Source organism: Rhinopithecus bieti, unplaced genomic scaffold (assembly GCF_001698545.2).
Source record: "Rhinopithecus bieti isolate Rb0 unplaced genomic scaffold, ASM169854v2 scaffold_23411, whole genome shotgun sequence".
NCBI classification, from domain to species: domain Eukaryota; kingdom Metazoa; phylum Chordata; class Mammalia; order Primates; family Cercopithecidae; genus Rhinopithecus; species Rhinopithecus bieti.
Genome location: NW_016811046.1, coordinates 985,550 through 1,012,438, shown reverse-complemented (window position 1 = coordinate 1,012,438; position 26,889 = coordinate 985,550). Strand labels below are relative to the sequence as shown.

The window sequence follows — 26,889 nt, the reverse complement described above, 5'->3', positions numbered from 1 at the left end:
TTATTCTGCTAAAGCACACATTATAAATCAAGCCTCTGACATTATCTGCCAACAATAGAAAGAAAATACAATATACGCCCACATCATCCTTTTAATAGATAAATGGCTTCCTATTTTGAGAAGTGAATATATCCTTTTCCTAAAAGAGTATTTTGAAAGCTGGAATTGCTTTTTTATTTAACAAAATACCAACCATCTAAAACTAAAAGTGGTCAAAAATATCTTTTCTTAGTAGTCCATTAGTAAGTTTTCAGATATTAATTGTTCATATATTCTCGGCAACCCTTCCTATGCTACAGATTACCAAGTGGATCAGTCTTTCTTTAAGAGGTCAGTTTGAAGATAACCTTTCTACATGTAAAGAAAACCTAGAGGATAAACTCAAATAATTAAACTGAATTATCAACCTGATACAACCATCAGAAAGAAAATACTGTGAATTATGTAGGGATAATCATTTAGGGTACAGCAGCCCAGAAATGTTAGGTACAGAATGAGTTTACCAGCATGGCAAGCAGCTGGCATATAGGTAGTCTCCACAAAGGCACTGTGCCATTTGATGTAAGGGACAGCAGGGGACTGAGGATTTATTGTAGCCAAAGTACTTCTGATCTGGAGAATCAAGCAATTCTTACACAAAGAAAAATATGTTAGAGAACTAATCTGATGAGGAAGATAATTTATGTCTGGTTTTTAAACAAGGAATCAGAACAACCTTACTCACCTAAATACTAAATATCTTGGGTTGAAAATCCGCAAGAGAGATATTTAAATATTAATATTTTAGATCTGGCCAGGCACAGTGGTGCATGTCTGTAGTTTCTGCTACTCAAGAGGCTGAGGTGGGAGAATCACTTGAGCCCAGGAGTTTGAGTCCAGCCCAGGCATAGTGAGACCCTGTCTCTAAAAACATTAAGTATTTTTAGCCTCTAAGTCCTTTGAACTAAGTTAAGATGAAAATAAAATCTGTCAAAACTTATAGAACCCCTTTTTTTCCCCTAAGATGGTGGATTAGAGGCATTATTAGCATGCCTCTACTGCTTGGAAAGACAAAATAGTGTGTAGAGATTCACACTGTGAACTTTTTTTTACCAAGAAGCAACACAAGAACTTAACAGAAAAGCTTAAAGAAACCACAGACTCTTTGAAGGAAGCAGCGGGAAACAGTCTACACCAGGAACCAGGAAGAAAACTGTGAGTTTCCAGAGCATGAGAGGAAGAGAGACTGCTTCTGTGACATAAACTCCCACTGGGCAGCCCGGCAATCTAGGCCATGGGGAAATGCCCAACCCTACCTAGTTCTGAGGCTGATTTAGTGAGTGGTGAAGAATATATGAGAAGGAGCAGCATCAGGATGTTCTTTGTGGGGATGGAGGGATGCCATTGCTGATTCTACCCCACAGGTAACCTGGTGGAAGTCAACCAGGGAACTCAGACAGTGGTCACAGCTTGAGAGAAGTGCCTGAGGTTTGCAGTATAATCTTGAGTGGGAATAGCTCCCTTGGCCAGAACCAAGAGGTGAGCAGGAAGTGTGCTGCAGCCATAGGCACAGAAGCTGGATGCTCACGCTTTGCAGGTGGACCAGGAGGGGCTTGGCCTGAGAGCTGTGGTTTGTGTTTTGGTTGGGAAGGCTTATGGCCTAAGGTAGTTTTGAGATCTCAGCACAGGCTGCCTAGATTACAGCTAGCTGCTAGCAGAACACTGTGGGTGTAAGACTGGCCTTGCCAAGTACATGGGAACTGAGTGGGGTTTACTGCCACCTGCTACCTCCTTTTCCCATGCAGAGTCTTTTGTGCAGCAGATACAGTTGTGCCCCTTCCTGCAGCATTATTCTAGTGGCCAAGGAACTGCCCTGAGATCCCTATTGGGGCCGCTGCTTGCACCTGCATGTGGGGAGCCAAGTTCAGACTTGCCTGACCCAGATCTCACTGGGCTTTGCCCCTCCATCCACCCTGGTAGCATTACACAATGGACAAGGACTTCTGAAAGATCCATGGCCCCATCCATTGCCTGAGACACTAGAGTGCCTCCCCTGGGTAATATAACGCAAGCATAAACACTATTGCTACCATCGCAGCTGGTGTTCTTTTGCAAAGCCACCTCCTGGTTGGAGGCCAATTGGCATAACTCATTAAGACATCTGCAAGTAGAATAATACAATGCTCAGGAAGGAGAAAACTTTTGCACAACCTCACCTATCACCATTTCCTGCATCACCCTGGCTATCCATGGGGTCTTGATTTTGTCCATGTGACTAGTACGTTACTACTACAGCTAGCATTTGAGAAAGTCAACACATTAAGGCTATTTATAACCAAGGAAATCTCAGATTCTACATTACTGCCCATCTACTCCCACCAGAACTAGTGCTGGCACCCACTGCTTGGAGACTAGAGGACAGATCACATAACTTGATCCCTTAGAGACATTCCCCAACACCAGCCTGGAGTGTGGCATCCTTACTTAGTGGCTAGACCCAGAGAAGTAGCAGTATTTACAACATCCCTCAGGGATAGCTACACTTAGGGAAAAGGGGAGTATACCACATGAAGGAAATGCCTCATAGACAAAAGCAAAATAAAACCAAAAATAGCACAGACTGCAGGCCGTGAGTTCCTGAACTTTTCACTTGTAGAAATTTTATTTCAGTAGAGACACACGTACAGTACTAGGCTCAATGGGGAAAGTCTGCAGCTCTACCCCAACAGTCAGGCAGTCCAAGTGCTTACGAAGGGTCTTGGAGAAGGAGACTTCTTCTCAACCACTATTGCAGATACAACTAGGGCTTCTCCAATGGGTGTCTGCATGGGTACATCTGTAGACAGCCTCTCTGGAACACTTCATGGTGAATGCATCCCAATAGGAGGAGTGCCCCGCAGGTTTAGGCTTGCATGAGAGGTAGAGTTAAAATCCTTCTCTCCTTGGAACATTAGCATTCCTGCAGATAAAAAAAGATGCCTGTCTGGTCTGAAGAGCTGGCACACCAGGTCAGGAGAGTGAATGGGAAGCAGATTGCTTTCCTGCTGGCATGAAAGGGGACCTGTGGTAATTGCCTCTCTTTCCCCTGAAAAGACCTCAGCACATTTCACTGACAGCTTCTGCAGCTGCCTCTGTCAAGGCTGGGACCTCTGCCCACAATTGGGGTACTGCATTTACCCACCTGCTTTAGCAACAGCCAGTTTTTGCCCATGGGTATCTCCTACTGGCCTGAGGCCTGAGCCGTTCACCCAGTGAATAAAATGCTGGGAAATAAATGTAAAGTGAACACCACTGGGGAATGAGATAAGCTTCATAAGACCTCTGTCATTCCAGCCCCACAAGAGAAAGTGACCCTGCTACTATAATCAGCATCTGAGAAAGCCATCACACAAAGATTCCCTAGAACCAAAGAACTTATACAAAGTCTTCACCACTGAAAGTACCGAGAGCCAAAGCTAGATAACAACAAACTATAAACATTAAAGTCATATCCTTAAGGGGAAAGAAAGACATGTTTTAAAAATCTCAAGTAAATAATTGTATTAAAATAATTAATAAAGGGTGCTGGGAAAACTGGCTAGCCATATGTAGAAAGCTGAAACTGGATCCCTTTCTTACACCTTATACAAAAATTAACTCAAGATGGATTAAAGACTTAAATGTAAGACCTAAAACCATAAAAACCCTAGAAGAAAACCTAAGCAAAACCATTTGGGACATAGGTATGGGCAAAGACTTCATGACTAAAACCCCAAAAGCAATGGCAACAAAAGCCAAAATAGACAAATGGGGTCTAATTAAACTAAAGAGTTTCTGCACAGCAAAATAAACTATCAGCAGAGTGAACAGGCAACCTACAGAATGGGAGAAAATTTTTGCAATCTACCTATCTGACAGAGGGCTAATATACAGAATCTACAAAGAACTTAAACAAATTTACAAGTGAAAAAACAAACAACCCCATCAAAAAGTGGGCAAAGGATATGAAGAGACACTTCTCAAAAGAAGACATTTATGCAGCCAACAGACATAAGAAAAAAATGCTCATCATCACTGGTCATCAGAGAAATGCAAATCAAAACCACAATGAGATACTATCTCATGCCACTTAGAATGGTAATCATTAAAAAGTCAGGAAACAGAAGATGCTCGAGAGGATGTGGAGAAATAGGAACACTTTTACACTGTTGGTGGGACTGTAAACTAGTTCAACCATTGTGGAAGACAGTGTGGTGATTCCTCAAGGATCTAGAACTAGAAATACCATTTGACCCAGCAATCTCATCACTGAGTATCTACCCAAAGGATTATAAATCAGGCTACCAAAAAGACATGGACACGTATGTTTATTATGGCACTATTCACAACAGTAAAGACTTGGAAACAACCCAAATGTCCATCAATGATAAACTGGATTAAGAAAATGTGGCACACATACACCATGGAATACTATGCAGCCATTAAAAAAAGGATGAGTTCATGTCCTTTGCTGGGACATGGATGAATCTGGAAACCATCATTCTCAGCAAACTATCACAGGGACAGAAAATCAAACACCACATGTTCTCACTCCTAAGTGGGAGTTGAGCAATGAGAACACATGGACATGGGGAGGGAAACATCACACACCGGGGCCTGTCGGGGGCTGGGAGGCTGGGGGAGGGATAGCATTAGGAGAAATACCTAATGTAAATGATGAGTTGATGGGTGCAGCAAACCAACATGGCACATGTATACCTATGTAACAAACCTGCACGTTGTGCACATGTAACCTAGAACTTTAAGTATAATAAAAAAATAAAATAATTAGAATAGTCCAATCAAATGAGAGGGAACCAAAAAAATAATACTTGCAATATGAAAAAAAAAGTTTTTATAACACTCCCAAAGATCACATTAAATCTCCAGTAGTGGATCCAAACCAAGACGAAATCTTTGAAGTATCAGATAAAGAATTCAAAGCGTTGGTTATTAAGTTACTCAAGGAGATACAAGAGAAAGGTGAAAACAAAGAAATTAAAAAACAATTCAGGATATGCATGAAAAATTTTCTAAGGAGATCGGAGATAGATACTTTAAAGAGAAACCAATCAGAATTTCTGGAAACAATGAAACACATTTAGGGAACTATAACATTTCATGGAAAGTTTTAATAGACTGACCAAGTAGAAGAAAGAATTTCAGAGGTCAAAGACATTATACTGATCAGACAAAATAAAGAAACAAAAGAAACAAAGTCTCCAAGAAATACGGGATTATGTAAAATGGCCAAACATAAGAATTACATGTGTTCTCAAGGGAGAAGGAAAAGCAAAATGTTTGTGAAACCTATTTGAGAAATACTTGGCAAAGTCTTCATTGGCATTGCTGGAGATTTAGACATTCAACGCAAGAAGATAAAAGAACTCCTGGGAGATCCATTGCGAAAAAGGACAGCACCAAGGCATGTAGTCATCAGGCAATTGTCAACATGATGGAAAAAGTTCTAAGAGCAGTGAGACAAAAGTATCAGATAACATATAAAGGAAAACCTGAGTCTAAAAGCAGATTTCTCAGCAAAAACCTATAAGCCAGAAGGGATTGAGGTCCTGTCTTCAGTTTCTTTAAACAGAATAACTGTCAGCTAAGTATTTTATATTCAGCAAAACTGCATTTTATACATGAAGGAGATACAAATTTTTCTCAGATAAGTAATTGATGAGGGAATGTGTCAACACTGTACCAATGCTGTGAGAAATTCTAAAAAGAGCTTTATAGGTCTTAAAAGGTCAATACACACTAGAACTTTTAGATAGATACAGAAATGAAGGTTATTAATTTTAACATAGCTTTTTATACTTTGATGTTATAACGCATTAAAATATATAATATCCTGTTATATTCGATTATGTGGCAATGATTTTTTTTTGTATCTGCTTGGAATAAAACTGCTTATTTGATGACATTAGTATGTGTACTATGCTCACTACCTGAGTGACAGGATCACTCATACCCCAAACCTCAGCATCATTCAATACACTAATGTAACAAACCTGCATGTTCCCTAAGCTGAGGGTTCCTCTCCTATAATGCAACCTACTGAAATTCTAAAGACTTGATCTGATTTCTTTTCTCTTATTTTTTCCATCTTTTCAATGAGAAATGCATATATAATGAATCTCTATTGACTCCAAAGTTCAGTTATGCTATAGTGATTTTGATTTATCAAGGTATTATATATCATGTATATCATAGATACATGTGTATCATAATACTATGATACTATGTATCACAATATTAGCACATGTTAATAAACTGCTTGTTTTTCTCTTGTTAATTTGACTTTTGTTTTCAGGAGACTATCTCAATAAAGAACCTAAAAATAGAATCATGGTATAAGATACTGTGACACTACGTATCATACTATTATGCTATCATGGTTTTATTATTTTGAAACAAGACCAAAGGATGTCCTCTAATTAATATGTAGGAAAAATTACATATTTTCCTATACAAGAGAGCCACAAGTAACCCATTTAAGTCACATTCTTCTATGTTGTTTTCAATTGACTATATTTTAATTTAAAAAATTCATAACTTGTGTTTGTTTTCCAATGTCAACTTTATTTGGAAGTACATATTTTGGCAAAAAGTATGCTTCCTGAGATCCAATACAGATCATTACTGATGTAAAATAATTGTATTTATTTATTTGTTTATTTATTTATTTATTTAAGACAGAGTCTCTGTCACTCAGGCTGGAGTGCAGTAAAACTATCTCAGCTCACTGAAACCTCCGTTTCCCTGGTTCAAGTGATTCTCCTGCCTCAGACTCCTGAGTAGCTGGAATTACAGGTACATGCCACCATGCCCAGCTAATTTTTGTATTTTCAGTAGACATGGGTTTCGTCCTGTTGGCCAGCCTGATCTTGAACTCCCAAACTCTGGTGATCCACCCGCCTTGACTTGCCAAAATGCTGGGATTACAGGTGTGAGCCACTGTGCCCAGTCTAAGAATTTTAAATATTAGATTCTCTTTATATATCTTTAGTTTGAAGAGATCATGCATTTCTCTACACTTTTAATGCCTCATTAGGTTCTGTGTTAATTAGTAAATAATACTATCTCTTACAAAGTTAACAGGTGTTAGGAGACCTGAGAATTCTATCTTTAGGAAAAAGGTGAAGTTTAAGTACCAAAATAGGAGTACCTTTTAATGTATATTATTCAGTGAAAGAGTATTTTATTTGGAAACATCTTGGTGGGACAATTCCTTGCTATGTTTTGTCTAATCAATTAACTCCAGGAAGAATTAGTCATTTAGGATTAAGTAGTGGTGGAGGGAGAATAGTTTTTCCTTTTTTTCTCTCTCTCTCTCTTTTCAGGTTCTAAGTTGAGATACCCTCCTGACAACAAAAGTCAAATTAACAAAAGAAAAACCAGCAGAAGTTTATTAACATGTGCTATACCCATCACAAGGGAGAGGCTTCAGTACAAAAGTATTTCTCTCTCAAGGCAGTGGCTTAGGGGCCTTGTTTAAATAGTGTTTTAACAAATAGCCATGCATTCTATGTGACAAGACAAAAGAGAGAGCTGTTTCAGTCTTTTAAGTGGCAGGAAAATGTGAGAAAATAGTAAATCTGTTCCCAGTTTTCTCCAGTGCCTGCTGGTGCCTTCTCTGTGCTGATAAGCAAGTTCTGTCTCTAGGAAGAAAGGATTTATGTGCTATCATAAGGCAAATAGAGGCTGAGGCAGAGTGTTCCCTTGTGTGTTCACGTCTTAACAATCCTCAATATTTTGGGAATAAGTATTTTGTTTTCCTTCAAGTGGTTTCTTCTTTCATGAACTAAGCAGTATTCTTTGGTAAAGAATTTTCACAAAGATTGGATACTTGTTCCAAGTGTGTTTTGTTGTTGTCATAATTGCTATTGTTGATTTACTTTTTTGAACAAGAAATCTTCCTGAATGCTTTCAGCTTTGTCAATATCTCAAGTAAACATCTTTGTATTTTGAACCCACTCAAATATAAGCAATCTTCATCTTGGAAATAATAGTCATTTTCTTAAGAGAAAATATGTCAGAGATTTTAAAAGTTAAAATAATAAATATAAGTTAAAAACACACAGAATCAGCTATGTGAAACTACACACACAAAATCATGGAGATTAGATTGTAGGAACAGTGAAGAAACCAACTTGAGCAGAGGTTGTGCGCTACAGAACAGTTATATATAGGGCTGTAAAGATAATGTATGGAAATGGAATCATATTGGAGTTGTATCTTGCAGCCAATGGAATATTTGAACACTGGGCATTCTGAGCAGGAAAGGCACAGGATGACATCCTTACTGTCATAACAAGATGAGTTAGTAAAGGAAGAGAGAATGCAGATTTCTTGAGGGCAGATGCTGAATCTTACTTATCTTTTTATCTCTATAGCACAGTATAGTGCCAAGAATGCAATATGTTTTAAGAAATATTGAATGAAGTGCAGGAAAGAGATGGGAGCCAGTTGAATAAACTAAATATTGGTTGAAATGGCCCAATCCAAAACCAGAGTAGTATTTAGAGTCTCAGGACAAAGTATCAGAAAATAATGAATCAAAATGACATTCATTTTTTAACCTAAAAAAGCACTGAAAGAAACAGGAATGCCAAAAAATTAGCTAGCTTGGGAAAAAGTACTTTAGAAGTTTCAAATCTGATCATGGAAATAAATCTAAGAGCCATAATCAGCAAGAAATGCAGAAGAGAATCCCTAATGAGAGAGGTCAGTCATGAAAATACGGATGTGGAGCTCGTCTTCCTAGAAGTCACAGCTAAAATCCGAGACGACATGGATTGGTTCTTGATAGTTTCTTTCTTCTCTATAACTCTGCTCTACAATACGGTAGCCACGAACCACGTGTGGCTTTTGGGCAACTGAAATATGACCAGTCCAAATTGAGATGGATGGCAGGTATAAATTACACACTAATTTATGCCTTAGTATGAAAACAAAGAATGTAAAAAACCTCGTTAATAATGCTTATACTGATTACATGTTAAAATGATATTTTAGCTATATTTGGATAAATAAGATATATTATTAAAATTGATTTTACTTATTTATTCTTTTATTATGGCTATTAGAATATTTAAAATTGTATTTTTGGCTCATATCCTATTTCTTTTGGATAGTACTTCTCTAGAAGGTCAAAGATTTTATCCTCACGATGGAAAATTAGGTTAAAAGCTTTGTCTAGATTTGATAGTCCCTAAGCACATAGATTTTGTCTTTTTAATCCCTGTAATCTCTGATGCTGCCAGGTATGAGGGCTATATCCTCACTTCTACTTCCGGACAAATTTTTGTCTTTTTTGATTCACATCCACCTTAGTTAAAACTGGCAGTGGCCGTAAGCAAATTACAAGTTGTTGGACTTTCCCCTTAGTGGGAAGTATGTTTACAAGCATACTTACATCGAATTATATGTAGTCAATAGCAGCATTCTCAATGTGTGTTGCTCCTATTGGCATCATCAGAATCATCTGAGAGCATTTTTGAAATGTAAATTTTCAAGCCTTAACACAGACCTACCGAATTCAGAATAACACTGTAATCTCTGTCCCTAACATAATACCTAAGAGATGCTTAGTGAACAGATTCTGGTTGGTTAAATTTTTGAATTATCAAAACTTTATATATAATCAGTAGCAGTGTTCTCAATGTGTGTTGCTCCTGTTGGCATTATCAGAATCTTCTGAGAACATATTAGAAATGTAAGTTTTCAAGCCTCAACACAGACCTACTGAATGAGAAACTGAGATTGCAGAGCAGCAATATCTGTTTTAACAAGCTCTCAAATGATTCTAATTCTTTCTCAAGTCTGAGAACCACTGGACTAGAAAAAGTAAGCAAATTGAAAATATTGGGATAATTTGCTGGATATACCTAACAATAAATTAAAAATACTCATTTCAGTGAGAGATACTCAGAGATAAATCAGCGTTATAGGTGACATCTGAGCAACAGAAGAGAGTAGTGGGGTTTCAGTGCAACATACTTATGAATTTAAAGCCTAGATTTTTGCCTATTGAGTTCTTAAAAATAAATTTAACTTTCACAAAGTAAAGTAGACTTGTGTAAAAGTTTAAAACAGAAATAAAATTAAAATGTTAATGAGATTTTTACATTTATTATAATGTATAAAATGTATAAAGTTGTAAAGTCTATTGTCAGCATCCTGTTAAGTTAAGGAACACTATTCTATAATCTAGTATTCCCCACTTTTTAATCAGCACTTATGAATCTATCCAGGTACATCAAGCCTTCAGTTCACCCAATGACTATCTTCATCATGCTTTTATCAAATCCTTACTATTCCACAGAAAGGCTCAACTTTTAGAAATATATTTTACTGGTGTATTGATGGATATACTCAAAGACAACTTCATATTTATTTATGACCTTCACTTCTTAAATGCACCTTTGCTTTCTGCCATTGTGGATATATTTTTCTTTTTCCCATGATCATTATATACCATTGTATTTACTTGATGAAACAGTCTATTTTAATGTTATCACTATGTCTAAAGAAAAAAAAATCCTTTTTCGCACCTCTTTATCCTTGGTCTTGCATAAAATACAAAATAAAACTATTTAGAACTATAGTTAACTTGTAGCTTTACCCAAAAAATGACTTCTTATATTAAAATTTGTGTTTTCACCATCATTAGTTATTACTTCCAGCCCATCTTGCCTAAAATTCAGAATAATACTGTTTATTGCCTAGAAGAAATGAAAATACATTTATTTTTCTTATTATGACTATTAAGCTATGTTAGATTACTGAATATAGCACTTAAAACCAAGGATTGTAAACATCCTTAGGGGAAAGTCCAACAATTTATGATTAGCTTATGGCCACTGCTGGTTTTAATAAGAGTGAATATGAATCAAGACAGAAATAAATTTGTCTGAAAATAGAAGTCTCATGCCTTGCAACTTTAGGCAGTCAATAAATATGTCTTGAAAGGATAAATTCCAAAATTAAAATTTACAAAATAAAGATGAATTCACAATAAACTTCTCATTAGGTCTGTCTTGAGGCAAATATTACTCTCTTATAGCATGTAAGAGAGAGCATTTTATTTTATATAACTTAATTTTATTTTTCACAATGTTGTTTGTATACATAGTATGAGAAATAAAATATTTATGTTGCATTCTTAATGAAAGACAGGAATCTCATACATGCTACCATTCACTCTTTCTCACCCACATTTCCCATTGGTCAGCATAGTGAAACCTTTTACCAATCTATTTGTGTATTATTTCATCTCTCTATGGAAAATAATATTATTATATTATTATTTTCTTCATTTATCAGTTTAGGGGTTATCTATTTCCACTAGAAAAGATAAGAATTTCACTTTCTTTAAGGACCCCTTCTCTTCTCACACAGCATTTATATAAACACTTTCTACTTTTCTATCATCCTAATATAGTTATATAAAACATTTGGTTAATAATATAATCAATATGTATATTATTAATATTATTTAAATTGTTTTCATAAAAAAGCCTATAATAATCCACAATCATTTTCCTACATAATTTTTGTTTTTTTAGATTAATAATTGCCTTATTTTGTCTTTGTTTTAATCACTAATTCAATCTGCAACCCTCCCCCAGTTGTATAAATCTCCATCCAATATTTCTATAGATTTTTTTTATATCTTTTTGAAGAAATATCTCCTACCCACTTTTATTTGACCCAATTTAAATAAATTGATCTCTAGGTTTATTTCACAGGCATTATTTGACATTACTTCTTCACTATCATTTTGGAGATTCCCATTACCTTTCTTAGATTAAAGCCATTATTTCTTGAATATCAGAATACTCCCTTTTCTTACATTATTCCCTTATTTTAGTGAAGTATATTTTCTTATAATTTTCTTTAAAATGATGCATGGGAGATACATCTTTGAAACCAAGAATGTTCAGAAATTATTCTAGATTCACATGTATTCATAATTTAGCTGGGCATACAATTGTAAGCAGAAAATCATTTTCCTCAGATTTTGAGGACATTTTCTGTTCTTTTCAAGTTTAAGTTATTTCTGTTAAGAAGTCTAGTAGTCTCCTAACTCTCAGTTCATTTGTATGAAATTCTGTTACATTGTTTCTTCTTGTTAGTTTACAGAATGTTCTTATTGTCCCCAATAATATAAAATGCCACAGTGATGTGTCGTGGTGAGTCCACTTCTTTCATTCTCCTAGACCCTGGTGAGTAATAATAATTTGAAAATCGCTGACCTGAAGATTTGGAAATTTTCTTAAAATTTTAAAATAATTTTCTCCTCTCTCTTCTCTTAACCTGTTGGAATTTTAAAAATTTACATATGGGGAGAGTAACAAAGCAAGATGGTGGAATAGGAGATTTCACCAATTGTCTCTTCTACAAGAACACCAATATAACAACTATCTACAAAAAAAAAACAAAAAACAAAAAACAAAAAAAAACAAAAAACCGCACCTAGAACCAAAAATCAAGTGAGCATGCATAATGCATAGTACTCAGTTATAAGTTCATATCGTTGAAAGAGGAACTGAAAAAGTAGGACAAACAGTTTTGAATTGCCAGTGCCAACCCTCTTTCATCCCCCAACAGTGATCATGTGGCATAGAGAGATAATCTGTGCACTTGGGAGAGGGAGAGTACCATACTTGTCAGATAGTGCATTGAATTTCGTAGTTAGTGCTGCCTTGTTACAGAAGAAAGCAAAACTGGAACAAACTCAGCTGATGTCTGCCCATGGAGAGACCATTTAAGCCAGCTCTAGCAAGAAAGGAATCATCCATCCCAGTAGTCAGAATGTACATTCTGACAAGCCTCACCACTTTGAGCTGGAGTGTTATGAAGTGCTGAATAAACTGAAAGGCAGTCTAGGCCACAACGACTGCATCTCCTAGGCAAGTCCTAGGGCTAAGCTGGGCTTACAGCCAGTGGATTGTGGGGGGCATATGACCTACTCAGACACCAACCAGGATGGCTGAGGAAGTGCTGGTGCCACCCCTCCATTAATCCAGGCTGCATATGTTGCAGCTCCAAAGGAGACACCTTTTTTTTCCCCCCACTTGGTAGGAGAGTGAAGAGTGGAGAGGACTTCATTTTGCATCTTGGATACTAGCTCAGCCATGGTAGGGTAAAGCACCCACTTAGTGCTCAATATATCCCCGTGTGGCACAGCTGATAGCTATGGTGCAAGACAAAGTTCCCTATTCTTTTCCCTCTGCTTTTCTCAAGTAGAAGGAGTCTGTCTCCATAGCCACCACCACTAGGAATGTACTGAGTTTCACCTGAAGCCAACAAGTTTCAGAGTCTCACCCAAAACCTGTGATACCTATCTGGGTATCACTGCTGGTTATTCAGGGTCAATAACACAAAAAGTTGTTTTTTTGAAAAGTTAAACAAAATTGAGAAACCTAACTAACAATAAAAAAGAACCTGCCTAACCAGCAACAAAAAAAAGAAGACCCAAATAAATAAAATCAGATATGAAAAAGGAGTCTACAACTGATATTGTAGAAACTCAGAAGATCATTAGCGGATACTATGAGCAATTATATATGCCAATGAATTAGAAAATCTAGAAGAAATGAACAAACTCTTGGACGCATACAACCTACCAACATGGAACCATGAAGAAATCCAAAGTCTGACCAGACCAATAACAAGTAACAAGATTGAAGTTGTAAGAAAATGTCTTCCAGTCAAGGAAAGCTGTGTATTACATGGCTTCACTGCTAAGTTCTACCAAATATTTAAAGAAGAATTAATTCCAATCCTATGCAAACTATCCCAAAAAATAGAGGAGGATGGCATACTTTCAAGTTCATTCTTCTATGAGGCCTGTATCACCCTGGTACCAAAACCATGCAAAAACATATCAAAAAAGGGAAACTACAGGCCAATATCACTGATGAATATGGATGCAAAAATTCTCACCAAAATGCTAGCAAACAAATTCAACAACATATTAAAAGTTTGATTCATCATGATGAAGTGAGATTTATCTCAGGGATGCAAGAATGGTTAAACATATACAAATCAGTCAATGTGATAAATCATATCAATGGAATGAAGGACAAAAACCATATGATCATTTCAGTTGATTCAACATCCCCACATGTTAAAAAAATAACCCTAAGAAAACTAGGTATAGAGGGAACATACCTCAACATAATAAAAGCCATATATTACAGATCCACAGCTAGTATATTAAATGGGAAAAAACCTGAAAGCCTTTTCTCTAAGATCTAGAACACAAAGAGGATGCCCACTGGTCACCACTGTTATTCAACATATTACTGGAAGTTCTAGCTACAGCAATCATACAGGAGAAAGAAATAAAGGGAATCAAAATCGGAAAGGAAGAAGTTAAATTATTTCTATTTCTGTTTACAGATAATATAATTTTTTTTTTTTTTTTTTTTTGGACAGAGTCCCACTCTGTCACCCAGGCTGGAGTGCAGTGGCATGATCTCAGCTCACTGTAACCTCCACCTCCTGGGCTCAAGCCATCCTCCCACCTCAGACTCCCATGTAGCTGGGACTACTGGCACATGCCACCACACCCAGCTAATTTTTGTATCTTTGTAGAGATGGGGTTTTGTTGTGTTGCCTAGGCTGGTCTCAAACTTCTGGGCTCAAGTGATCCACCTGCCTTGGCCTCCCAAAGTGCTAGGATTCCAGGCATGAGCCACCATGTCTGGCCAATCAGTAGCACTTCTATACGTCAACAGTGAACAATCTGAAAAAAAAATCAAGAAAATAATCCCATCAACAATAGCTACAAATAAAATAAAATATCTAGGACTTAACCAAAGAAGTAAAATTTTCCTGCAATGAAAACTATACAACATTGATGCAAGAAACTGATGAGGACACACACAAAAAATGAAAAGATAACCCATATTCATGGTTTCAAAAAACAATATTGTTAAAATGTCAATACCTCCCAAAGGAATCTAAAGATTGAATGCAATCTTTACCAAAATAGCAATGACATTCTTCACAGAAATAGAAAAAACAATCCTAAAATTTACATGAAACCACAAAAGACCCAGAATAGCCAAAACTGTTCTAAGGAAAAAGAACAAAACTGGAAGGATCACATTACCTGACTTCAAATTATACTATAGAATTATAGGAACCAAAGCAACATGGTACTGACACAAAATCAAACACACACACCAGTGGAACAGAATAAAGAACCCAGAAATAAATCCTTACATCTATGGTGAACTCATTTTTGACAAAAGTTCTATGAACATAGATTGGGAAAGGACAGCCTCTTTAATAAACTGTACTGGGAAAACTGGATATTCATATGTGAAAGAATGAAACTTGACATCTATCTCTTATCATATACAGAAATCAAATCAAAATGGATTAAAGACTTAAATCTAAGACCTCAAAGTATAAAACTACTAAAAGAAAACTTTGAGAAAACTTTCTAGGACATTGGACTGGGCAGATTTCTTGAGTAATACTCAAGAGACACAGGCAACCAAAGCAAAAATAAACAAATGAGATCACATCAAGTTAAAAAGCTTTTTCACAATTAAGGAAACAATCAGCAAAGTGAAGAAATAACCACAGAATGGGAGAAAATATTTTCAAACTATCCATCTGACAAGGGATTAATAACCAGCATATATATGTAGCTCAAACAATTCTATAGAAAAAAATCTAATAATGTGATTTAAAAATGGACAAAATATTTAAATAAACATTTCTCAATGGATGACATGCAGATGTCAAACAGGTATATGAAAAGTTGCTCAAAGTCATTGATAATCAGAGAAAGGCAAGACAAAACTACAATGAGATACCATCTCACCCCAGTTAAAATGGCTTATATCCAAAAGACAGGCAATAAGAAATGCCAGCAAGAACATGGAGAAAAAGGAACCCTCATATACTGTTGGTGGGAATAAAAGTTAGTGCAACCACTATGGAGAGCACTTCGGGGGTTCCTCAAGAAACTAAAAGTAGAGATACCCTACGATCCAGCAATTGCACTGCTGGATATATACCCAAAATAAAGGAAGTCAGTATATCAAAGAGATATCTACACTACTGTGTTTGTTGCACCACTGTACACAATAGCCAAAATTTGGAAGCAACCTAAGTGTCCATCAAAGGATGAATGGCTAAAGAAAATATGGTACTTACACACAATGGAGTACTATTCGGCCATAAAAAGAATGAGATCCTGTCATTTACAACCAAATGGATGGAACCGGAGGTCATTATGTTAAGTGAAAAAATCCAAGCACAGAAAGATAAACATCACATGTTCTCACTAATTTGTGGGAGCTAAAAATTAAAATGGTTGAAACTCTTAGTAACAGAGAGTTCAGCCTCTGGAAGGGTAATCAGTGGGTGAAGTCTGGGAGGGGGGAGTAGAAAAGGTTAATGGGTACGAACAACAGTCAGAAAGAATAAATAAGACCTACTATTTGATAGCACAATGGGAGGATTCTAGTAAAAATAATTATTTTAAAGTAACTAAAGAGTATACTTGAATTGTTTTAAACGCAAAGAATAAATGCTTGAGGTGATGGATACTCCATTTACCCTGACGTGATTATTATGCAATGCATGCCTATATCAAAACATTTCATGCAATCAATAAATATATACATGTATCATGTACCAACAATTTTTTAAACTAGAAACTGGAGCACTGAGCTAGTCCTTTCATTGTCTTGCCCTTTCTCTCCAGTGTTTTTGGTTTTTTTGTTTTTTTTTTTTTTATTCTTGGGTCTTATGTTCTATGTTCCAAGATAATGAAATTTTCTGTTTCAATTTTCTTCTTTTCACTATTGCATTTTTTTCGCAGTTCAATTTTTTTTCACTTCTTGTTCTTTATTTTATATAGCTTTATTTTATATATCTTATTCTTCATTTATGGCTAGAATAAGTTACTTTGTCTTTTCAAATAATAATTATAGTTCTTTAAGAAGTTTTATACTCTCTGTGTGTTCTTTGTTTCTTAAACTGTCTTTTCTCTGTTTGCTATCTTGGTTTCTACCCCTCACGAGAAAAGCTTTTCTCTCAAATTCCAATCATTGGATGAATGGCCCTTATGAGATATTCAAGAGTATTCCAGTATAAAACTGATTTAAAAATGTAGGTCCTTTGTGTGTGGTTTAGCACTATAAGCTTCACTTTAGAATGGCCTGACTTCTATTTAATTTGGGGGAACCATGTTTTGAATTTAGATACTTTATTTTACTCTGGTCAGATTCCCCAAAAAACACTTCTCCAATATTGTTTTTGAAAGCCTATAATTCTAAATGCCAGGGCTTGGGAAGCTGATAGACTAAGTCTAAGAGGTCTCACATGAACTTTCACCATGTTTTTGACATGGTATGTTTACTACTAACTATATGTGATGTCCTTCCAAGCAGAATCTTTATATTTATTCTCTCCAAAGGAAAACTTTTTGACCTGTAAGTAAGTGGTTATAGTATAGGCATTTGTAGTTCTCCCACAAGTTCTGTGGTTTATTTATTTGATTTAGTCAAATCTGCTTGCCAAAAGCCACATCCATAGCTTTTGCTAGACATAGTGTATTAGACTTTTCCAGAGAAACAGAATCAATGTAGTGGGGCAGGGAGAAAAATTATTTTAAGAAACTGGTTCACATGATTGTGGAGGCTGGGTAAGCCCAAAGTCTGCAGAGTAGTACAGCAAGCTGGAGACCCAAGAAAGAGGTGCAATTCCAGTCCACAGGCAGTCGGCCAGCAGAATTCTTTCTTGCCCAGAGGAAGTCAATCTTTGTTCTATGATGCCCTCAAATGATTTGATGAGACCCACTCATGTTATGGAGTGTAATTTGCTTTACTCGAAGTCCACAGGTTTAAATGTTACCCTCATTTAAAAAAAAGAAAAACCCTCACAGAAATATTCAGAATGATATTTCACTAAATATTTTGATCCCATGGTTCACCCAAGTTGACACATAAAATTAATCTTTATATATACCTACCTCTTTTGACCTATTCACAGGCACTTTGACCACATCAGCCTACTCTGGGGCCATAACCTTAACCATTTTAGCCTTTTTGCCTAGCTTAAAAATTAACTAGATATGATCTTAATATTTTTAGCAATCTTAGCAAATCTGCTACAACCACAGCCTTGATTTGGTATTTACCCTAAGGCCTTAATGGTAGCATCTTGGACTTGGTCTATTTTTCTAGGACTCTGTTCTAATGGGTGTAGTGCAGTCCCCCCTTGATTTTGTAAGAAATAGCTCATATGTTCTAATCATGCAAGTTGGAAATTTGGGGGACTGTCTATATTCCTTCTTTTTTTTTTTTTTGGTAGAGTCTTGCTCTGTTTCTAGGCTGGAGTGCAGTGGTGCAATCTCTGCTCACTGCAACCTCCTCCTCCCGGGCTGAAGCGTTTCTCCTGCCTCAGCCTACCAAGTACCTGGGACTACAGGTGTGCACCACCATGCCCAGCTAATGTTTGTATTGTTTTAGTAGAGACAGGGTTTCACCATGTTAGCCAGGATGGTCTCGATCTCTTGACCTCGTGATCTGCCTTCCTTGGCCTTCTAAAGTGCTGGGATTACAGGCGTCAGCCACCACGCCCAGCCATTCCTTCTTAATTTTGTTTGCAAAGTGATCCTTCTTTTTCTGATTGTCTCTTTTTTGTTGTACCATAATTAACAATAACCAGCTCATACTTCCAACATTTTGACTTGAAATATCTTCACATTGCTATAAAATTCATTAGGTATAATTTCTGTCTTTCAATCACAAAAGCTATGGAATGTACACCATTACATACAGTTTATCATCTTTCCAGCACTTATAACAATTTCCTTAAAAATTTTTCAGGCTCCTGTAACTATTTTCTCATTGACCGTCCATCCCCAAATAGTTTTGTGGTATCACATCAGTGCTAATTTTGTGGTACTAGCTATTTCTGTGCATTTTATAACGTTTCATATTTTTGCTATAACAAATTACTGCTCACTTAATGTCTTAAAACAACACAAATTTATTGTCTTGTAACTCTAAAGGTCAGAAGTTTAAAATGGGTATCACTGGGCTAAAATCAAGGTGTTACTAGGGCTCAATTCATTCTGGAAGCTCCTGAGGGTAATCTGTTTCCTTCTCCCAGAGACTGCCCACCCTCCTTGGCTCATGACTGCCTTTCTACATATTAAAATCCAGTAACAGCAGGCTGACTCTTTCTCAAGCTGCCATCTCACTGGTTCTTGATAATCAAACCTTTTTTTTTTTTTTTTTTAAGTGCCCTTGTGATTATATTGGGCCCAACTAGAAAATCCAGATTAATCTCCCTATTTTAAGGTTAAATGATTAGTAATATTAATTCCATCTACAAGCCTTAATTCCCATTTGCTATATAATGTAACATTCACAGGTTCCAGGGATTTGGAAATGAACCTCTTTGGTGGGCCATATGCTGCTTACCACACTGTGTCATAAGCAATTGCAAAATCTCACTGGTTTAAAACAACACACATTTATTTCTAGCTCCCACATATGCTAACTGGCTGGGGTTCAGCTAATGTAGGCTGGGTTGGTTGATCTTAGGTCTAAGCTTCAGGTCAGGTTGAGACATGCTTTACAAGCTTCTCACCTTCCTTGGGCTATAAGCTGTCTGAGGCATGTTCTTATGGCAGAAGGTAGAAGCACAAGAGAGCAAGCCCAATCTTACAAACATTTTTCAAACCATTACTTGCATCACATCCACTAACATCCTACTAACAAAAGAAAGTCGTGGACGGGAACAGTGGCTCACGCCTGTAATCCCAAATTTTAGGAGGTCAACATGGGAAGACTCCTTGAGCCCAGGAGTTCTAGGCCCCCCTGGGCAACATAGTGAGAGCTCATCTCTACAAATACAAAAAAATTATCCAGGCATGGTGGTTCATGCCTATAGTTGTGGCTACTTGGGAGGCTGAGGAGGGAGGATCACTTGAGTCTGGAAGATCTAGGCTGCAGTGAGTTGTGATGGCGCCACTGCACTGCAGCCTGAGTGATAAGGCAAGACCCCAGTTTCCTAACAGTAATGAAGGAAGGAAAGGAGGGAGGGAGGGAGGGAGGGAGGGAGGGTGTAGCCAACCCCAGCATCATTGGGATAGAAAAATATACTCTCCCATGTAAATGTGGAGAACAGGCTCCACATTTTGAATATTTGCTAAAACAAACAAACAAAACACTAACTTACCTTACTAAGCAAGGAATTACAGAAAATGGAAATAAATACCTTAAAACTTCCCATTCACTTCACTTACATATATGAATGCTATTCAAATCCATAGTGTCAATTACATGTTTTAGCACAAATTTTATAATTCATCTATTTTTACTCTCAGGTTAATTTCTTTGAGCAAATAATAAAGCTAAAAGCACTTTTGAAAAATGAGTTATTAAGCTCCCTACCAATTACTACACACAAAACCATTTTAACTCTGAAAAAATATAAAATCCATAAGTATGTTCATAATAAAAGTATAAGTAAGTGGTCAGACTCCTATGACACTGCCTCATTTTTAGAAAGATTATAGAGTCGAGTTTACTTGTGAGGATGACATCTTCTCAAGTAAATAATGATATACAAGTATGATGCTTTTGTTCCTATAATACTTCAAAGTCAAGAGAAGATTATCCATGCTACATGCTCATTTTTGTAATTCATTTCACTGAAGACCATCATTTCATAGTACAATGATCTACTTTAAACCATCTCTTAAGTCTTTAATCATTCTAACAATTTCATTTCTGCATACAAAACACAAAGTGACTGTTAGAAAAAATAAGACTATCTAAAAGAAATAAATGTCTAAGCCAAAGGTTATAATTAGAACTTTTCCCCAAAAGATTGTGCCCTAACTAGACCTCTGAGTTGTGTTTTACATATTGAAAGTTACTAGTTTATGGTGTTCAGTAGGTCAGTATTTATTTGAACTGTGTACCAATCTTACTACACAAGGATATAGAAAAATCCACAATCAATAATGATTTCTGTCATCTTCACAGTATCTAAATAAGAATTTATAACAGACTTTGAAAAAAATCACTTTGATGAGAAGTTTTATTGGGCGTATCCAATCTACAATCTAGGTAATAACTTGAAATTTTAAAATTTGATTGGTTTTTATTTTACTCTTATTAAGAAAGCATAAATTTCTTTGCAAAATTATTTCTTCATTTTGAAACAATCCCAAACTTATAGAAGAGTTGCAAGTACAGTACAAGGAACTTTTTCTTTTTCTGTAAGATTTCAGTGTAAGAATGTTGTCCCCAGTACAGACAGTTTTATTACCTGGATTGAGCTTTGATTCCCCCTATCAAGCTCCCCCTCCACAACTAAACATACCTTGCACAGTCCATCTAATTACTGTAAGAAGGAATTACCCAGGAAAAGAAGTAGAAGGAACAACCGTAATTATACTTCTGTATTTCTTCCACAGTCAGGTTGATTAATGCTGTGTGATCAGGTATAGCATGATACTAAGGAATCTTAGAAAGCATTACATCAGAAAATGGCAATTCAAAATGCCTTGTGAGGATATATATTTCACATATATATGAAATGCTTTGCCTTATGTATTTCATTACCCAATGCCGAGATTTCCTATGTAAAAATGCTATATCTAACAAAAACCAAAATTAATCACATAACAGCAGACTCAATTATATCTACCATTTGACTCCTATATATTTTATTTTACTAAAATATTTAATAAAATATTTAATAATTTTAGATATTTGGCAATAATATAAACTAATAAAGTCTATACAATAATTGAAGGCTTTTTTTTTTTTTTCTTTTTGAGACGGAGTTTTGCTCTTCATTGCCCAGGCTGGACTGCAATGGTGTGATCTCAGCTCACTGCAACCTTCGCCTCCCGGGTTCAAGCGATTCTCCTGCCTCAGTCTCCTGAGTAGCTGGGATTACAGGCACATGCCACCACACTTGGCTAATATTTTTGTATTTTTAGTAAAGATGAGTTTTCACCATGTTGGTCAGGCTGTTTTCGAACTCCTGACCTCAGGTGATCTGTCCGCCTTGGCCTCCGAAAGTGCTGGGATTACAGGCATGAGCCACCACACCCAGCCTTGAAGACATTTTGAATGTATATTTCACCTATCCTATGTCCAAATATTTGAAGATAATTTTTATATATTTCATTACAATTATCAATTATACTCAGTAATTTTCATTTTCACTACTGTTATTCTTTTGTTTATTTATTCTTAGTTTTCATCTTACAGGCTACTTTATTTTAAATAATAAAATGTAAAAGGTGGTAGGCCTCTAGCCAAAAATAAACACATGGGAAAAAAAGAGAGCCTATTCTAAAACAAAAATATTTCTGTCTTTATTTCTGGAAAAAATGGTCTGTTTCTATAGTATCAGAGGCACAGTTTAAGCATGCTATTAGTACTAAGTGAATTTTCTACGAGGAAACCACAAAGTAACTTTGAAAATCAATACACTCTGAAAAAAATATTTTAAAACTTATCCATTGGAGAAATCATTTTTTCAAAGTCAAAGAATAGTGGAAGTTAATGGGTACTTTTCTTTCTCTCTGTTCAGTACACCACTCTGTTCTCTCATGCTGAAGACAAAGGAGTTAGGTACATGGACCATGCAAAGGAGCAATAACAGCTCAGTAATCCTGAGACAGTGAGCATGGCCATGGAAACTGCCACAGTAGTGGAAAAATATCTGGCTTCCCTTTAATCCGTTTCAGACTTTTGCAAAGATTTTCCACTGCAATGTAAGTGTTTATACTTTAGACACAATTTTCTACCATTTTTCTACTGATTCTCCTTTAATAATATAATTGTATGTCAGAATTTTGATAAACATAATGAGCAAATGTACTTTGAAAATAATTTTTTCTTCAATGATTTCTGTATAAAGGCAATTATGTAATACATTCAACTTTGCCTAGGCAAACTGTGGGTGTCAACATTTTTCTTGTTATGCTATGGAAAAGACATAGGAGAGGACAGATCATGTTAGTCCAGAATCATATAGCTACTAAGAATCTGAATTATAAAGATTCAGATTTACTACTGTCTTATAATTATTCATTCAACAGGACAACATTTATTGAAAAACTACCTTCTGTAGAACTGCAAAATGTTGGCCCCAAGGAACACAGTGACAAATGAGATTGCATCTGGACCTTAGAAATATTCAGAGTTTAATGGATGCTTCCATAGAGCAGCCTTCAAAATGTTTAGAAGATTGAAAGTGAAAGTCATTCTATCATGTTCTGTTAATATCCATGAGAAGAGAACACTTGCTTTAGAAAGAAGTAAATTGTAGGAGTCATTGTACCTGTAAAACATTGATTAAATATTAATAGTTTTCTATAATGCATGGAAAACAGTAAGTAGGAATTCGCATTTCTTGTATTTAATCATCTAAGGACCTAAAATCTTCTAAAAGGGCGGTTATAAATTGTATTAGTATGGAGTCCCCTACTTTAACCTAAGTCATTACCGTCCAGTTGTCAAAGAATTAGAGCATTAATCCGATATGCTGTGACTGAAATCTTGACTCATTCTAAGCCTCTTCTCTTTCCTTAGTTAAGGAGGTTTTGAACTATCTGTTTTAAAAGGATAATTGCCTTCACTCTTCAAATTTACTTTTTTTGTAGACATCCTGCATAATTGTGTAAGAATGGAATACTTCATTATATATTTTATTCATTCAAGTATAATAACTAAATATATACTTTCAACAAGTCATAAAACTGTTCACATTCCATTTTGCTGATGAATAGCCTCTTTTTCACTTTTGCTATTGTACATCTCAGTAGAGTTACACGTTTATGGTGTCATTCTAAAAATCACTAAATCCTGGATTGATTTTCTACGACTGCAACTTCTTGTGCCCTATTATATGATCTAGTAAAATAAGGAAATGATCTAGTAACATAAGGAAAATCAGTCATCTAATACGATAGAACTCACTACTCAACGTTTTGGTGCCTTAGTCAATGATAATTTACTATTTCAACCAAATCTGTGGGTTGCTTGAGTAACTCCTCTTTTGGTTTTGCCTGGGCTCACCATGGGACTGCACTCAGCTGAAAGGGGCCTGGGCTGGATGACCCACGTGCCTAGAAATTAGTACAACTTCTCGGCTGGGGAATTTTTATTTTTCTGTCAACCTCACATAGGCTTGATTGAACTTCATTCCAACATGGTAGCCCCAAGGTTCGAAGATGTAGCGAGGAGAAGCTTCAAGGCTTCTTGTGCAAAACTCCAGAACTCACACAACATCACTTCTGTCACATTCTATTCACTAAAGGAAGAAATCAAGATCATCCCGGGTACAAGAAGGTGAAGAAATAGAATTCACTCCATTATGACTGTATCAGCAAGGTCACATCACAGAGTCATGAACCCAAGAAGGTCTTATTCATTGTTGAATATTATTAAAAATGTTTACTACAATATATAACTATATATTACCAGGTGTGAAAATATCTTTTCTGAGCATGAAGGCCATGAATTCATATGATTTGAATACATATTTAGGTCAAGTTAAACAATTGGTTTAATGCACACATTTCAAACTAAAATGTTTCTCAAGGACAGAGATTGCATGTATTAGTTAAAACATTGGTATCCGGTTATTTATCTTTTGGAAAAAGTCACTACAAAGTTAAGTCAGGGAACCCAATGCAGGAAAGCTGTATGAGGTCAGGAAGCTGGCTGTTTTGTTGTCATTCATTTTTAAAATCACTGTATCCTCAGCACCAAGACACCAGACACACAGGATGAATTGAATTGACATAATAAATATAGGAGGCTTTTTTGTTGTTTTGTTGTGACACATATAGTATATATTGATTTGATATAATAAACATAATAGACTTTTTTGTTTATTGTAAGATTTTCAGTTGTTTTGCTTTGGTTTGTTTTTATGTTTGTTGTTAGCTTATAATACCATTTGAAGGTTGAACATACTTGTTTTAAAAATGAGGACACTGAACCCCAGAGAACTTATATTAATCATCCAGGTTTAAATATTTCAAGAATTACAACTTGATCTAAGCTCTCAGTATGTTATGTTACAGGGAAGTTATGTGTCCTGAATTTCCTTTCAAAATCCACTCCTGACTTCTCACCTCTTCATGTAATAATAAGAAATAAGAAATATGTTTTATAAGTAATACATGCAAAGATTTTAACAAATAAGTATCATTTAATTATTATTGTTTTAATATTTTACTATTTTAAATCATTATTTTAATTGACAGAATTTTCTGGAAATAATACAGTTAATTAAATAAGTATGCATCACAATTCTGTTTTACTACATTTTCCTTCTCTAAATCCAGTCAGATCTATGGAGAATTTCTTATATTTATTCAATATCCAACTGCAAAATACAAGTGCATGCATATATGTGCTCAACACAAAAGATAAACATAAAGACTTGCATTGGATTTATTGGGTTTGCCACTAATTTAAGAAATTAGTTAAAGCTAATCTAATTAGCTAAAACTGAGAAATTAACAAACCTAAGAAATTAGTTAAAATATTATAATTGCTTTGATTTAATTTTAAAATATAATGGTTATTTTAATTTTAACACAATATCAGGCTAATGTCTATAAAAATCATGGTTTTAAAGATCATTGCACAGTCAAACTTAAAGCTATTTTCAAGTACTAAACCAATAGCTGATTTTCTAAAATAGATGTTAAACAGTATTATATTTTAACATTGCAAATTACTTTTAATATCATAGTAAAGAAGATTTCAAAGTTATTGTAATCTAAGAATCACTTTTAATACTGTATTTCGTTATTTTTCCTTAAAATAAATTGAATAAGATAATTTTTCATATTTTAGGGAAATGATGGAGCACGTTTAAATATACCAATCTTTTCATGAAGAGATGTGTGCCAAAAAATTCACCATTTCCTTGGCAGCTTTAGAAAGTTCTGAATATTTAAGTGTTCTTCATTTTACAGGCTGAAATCTGTTTCCTGGTAACTTCTACTCAGTATTTCCCATCTAAGCACTTCCTAGAATGATCTATTCACAATGGAACCCACAGCTTTTTTCATCCCATTAAGTACTTTCCTTTCTATGCCAAAAGGGTACTCTTGGTGCTAAGGGGTTATTCTGGTGGTTTTTGCAAACCCTGATGATGGAACCTCATTATGATTTCTTGGACTGTTGAAAATGCCTTTTGCTTTCAGCATGAAACTTTTAAGGTCTCTCTGAGGTTGTATTCCATTTCCTTGATTCTAATGGGATATACATCCCTGAAGTGGTGGTTAGAGCCTGAGAGATACTACCTCAGTTATATATTAAACTTTTACTGCTCAAAATGAGATCTTAAAATAGCTTAATGTAAAGAAATAGTATCAATAAGTCTCCCCAGATATTAATTAATAACGATTAATCACCTCTATAAGTGTAGTTTTAACTATGTGTAGTTTTAATAAAGATGTGTATTTTTAAATAAAGACAGTGAAACATACATTGTAGGTAACCCATCTTGAAGCAAATAGAAATTAAGCTTATTTAAATGATTAGGAAACCTGGGCAGGCATGGTGGCTCACACCTGTAATCCCAGCACTTTGGAAGGCTGAGGTGGGCAGATTACTTGAGGTCAGGAGTTCGAGACTAGTCTGACCCACATGATGAAACCTTATCCCTACTAAAAATACAAAAATTAGCCAGGCATGGTGATGAGTGCCTGTAGTCTCAGTTACTTTGGAGTTTGAGGCAATAGAATCACTTGAACCGGGGAGGCAGAGGTCGTGGAGAGCCGAGATTGCACCACCACACTCTAGACTGGGTGACAGAACAAGTTTCTGTCTCAAAAAAAAAAAAAAAAAAAAA

At 35.6% G+C, this 26,889-nt stretch overlaps 1 long non-coding RNA gene across 1 annotated transcript in view; it reads right to left on the bottom strand.

Annotated features, from left to right (window-relative positions):
* Positions 1 to 2,743: 2,743 nt before the first annotated feature.
* The window catches only part of LOC108543115 (uncharacterized), a 34,374-nt gene continuing 10,228 nt past the window's right edge, over positions 2,744 to 26,889 (bottom strand). The window contains exon 3 of the long non-coding RNA XR_001889471.1: positions 2,744 to 2,938. This is a non-coding gene — a long non-coding RNA (uncharacterized LOC108543115). The remainder of the gene's footprint in view (positions 2,939 to 26,889) is intronic.